Source organism: Limulus polyphemus, unplaced genomic scaffold (genome assembly GCF_000517525.1).
Source record: "Limulus polyphemus unplaced genomic scaffold, Limulus_polyphemus-2.1.2 Scaffold2455, whole genome shotgun sequence".
Classification (NCBI taxonomy): Eukaryota; Metazoa; Arthropoda; class Merostomata; order Xiphosura; family Limulidae; genus Limulus; species Limulus polyphemus.
This window is the reverse complement of record NW_013668065.1, coordinates 40,715-43,244: the sequence shown is the minus strand read 5'-3', so window position 1 is coordinate 43,244 and position 2,530 is coordinate 40,715.

Here is a 2,530-nt window from a genome sequence, read left to right as displayed (position 1 = left end):
CGACGTTTCGAGTTGCTAGCATCAGATCAACGCATATTTATAAAAAACAAAACAGGAAAACTAAGAAAAATTACATTTACCTCGGTCCTTCGGTGACTCAGAGGTAAGCTTGTGAGGTTTTTAGCGCTAAAGTTAAGGGTTCGATCCCTTCATTTGGTACAGCTCAAATGCCAATTATGCATTTTTGTGATTAAAAGAGGAAAGTTTTAAAATGACTTACGATGGTGCTGTCATCTATTGGCTTCAGTGGGACTAGACTTATTTCGAAAAATATATGTTTTCTCTATATTCTGATACGAATTTAAAACAGTTTAAACTAGACTTCGTATAAGATAGGGACAAAATGGAGATTAAAACTTGATGGCTGTTCTTTTATCGTTTATTTTGGAACTTAAATTTTAAATATTCTCATCAGAATAAACGCATAATCTATTTCAAATGTCCAAGTAAATCCTATATTTCTCTCAAAACGTTATAGATTTATTTATCTTTGAAGATCACCGAGTAATTCTCACAGTCACAATACAAATGTAAATATCGAAGTATTTTGCTTCAGATAGGTGAATTTTGGAAGCTTTTTCATTCTGATATTGAGATTCTTTGCAGTGCCTCCAATCTTAATGTGATGGCCTAGTGATTCGAGATCCCATGGTTCGTGCCCTGTTACAACCATTGAAAAAAAAATCAAAGGTGGTGCTGACTATCTGCCTTTTCTGTAGTCTAGAATAGCTGTGGGCGAAATTCAAGAGACAATAGTAGAAAAGAATATAATAACAGAAAATCGATTTATCACAAGACCAAGTAAAGATCCATCCTTTGGTCAAGAGTGTTAAGAGTTTGTTTGTTTGTTTGTTTTTGAATTTCGCGCAAAGTCATGACATACATGCTGCTTACTGAACTCAGGTTAATACAAATTATACAAGTCATGACATACATGTTGCTTACTGAACTCAGTTAACATAAATTATACAAGTCATCATCATTACTCCTTCTTGGCAGGTTAACACAAATTATACAAGTCATCATCATTACTCCTTCTTGGCAGGTTAACACAAATTATACAAGTCATCATAATTATTCCTTTAAAATGATCTAAAGATATTCAGAAAGTTATTAACGTAAAACAAGCACAAACATCCAAGAAGTTTACATCCAAGAAGTATATATCCAAGAAGTGTATATCCAAAAAGTGTACATCCAAGAAGTGTATATCCAAGAAGTTTATATCCAAGAAGTTTACATCCAAGAAGTGTATATCCAAGAAGTGTACATCCAAGAAGTGTACATCCAAGAAGTGTATATCCAAGAAGTGTACATCCAAGAAGTGTACATCCAAGAAGTGTATATCCAAGAAGTGTACATCCAAGAAGTGTATATCCAAGAAGTGTATATCCAAGAAGTGTACATCCAAGAAGTTGTACATCCAAGAAGTGTATATCCAAGAAGTGTATATCCAAGAAGTGTACATCCAAGAAGTGTACATCCAAGAAGTGTATATCCAAGAAGTGTACATCCGAGAAGTTTATATCCACATCGGCAACTTTTTCTTCACATCTTTAAACATAGATTTACTTTAACAGTTTGATGTTCATACCATGTAGATCATCATTACTCCTTCTTGGCAGGTTAACACAATTATACAAGTCATCATCATTACTCCTTCTTGGCAGGTTAACACAATTATACAAGTCATCATCATTACTCCTTCTTGGCAGGTTAACACAATTATACAAGTCATCATCATTACTCCTTCTTGGCAGGTTAACACAATTATACAAGTCATCATCATTACTCCTTCTTGGCAGGTTAACATAAATTATACAAGTCATCATCATAACTCCTTCTTGGCAGGTTAACATAAATTATACAAGTCATCATCATTACTCCTTCTTGGCAGGTTAACACAATTATACAAGTCATCATCATTACTCCTTCTTGGCAGGTTAACACAAATTATACAAGTCATCATCATTATTCCTTCTTGGCAGGTTAACACAAATTATACAAGTCATGACATACATGTTTCTAACTGAACTCCTAAAACCAAAATATTTTATTTCTCTCCTTACTCACAGACAATTTTTAATGGTTTTGATGAAATAGATAAATCCCATCTTGCCTGTTTTTAGATTAAGTTTTTGTTTCAGTGACATCTATGTTCCTGTTTATGATTAAGGCAGTAAGTACTGTACTTCACTGTAGACTTCTGTGGATTGTAATCTGTCTTCGAAATACTTAGACGACGTTTTGAGTTACTGGCATCAGATCAACGCATATCTATAAAAAAACAAAACAGGAAAACTAAGAAAAATTACATTTACCTCGGTCCTTCGGTGACTCAGAGGTAAGCTTGTGAGGTTTTTTAGATTAAGTTTTTGTTTCAGTGACATCTATGTTCCTGTTTATGATTAAGGCAGTAAGTACTGTACTTCACTGTAGACTTATGTGGACTGTAATCTGTCTTCGAAATATTTAAACGACGTTTCGAGTTGCTAGCATCAGATCAACGCATATCTATAAAAAACAAAAC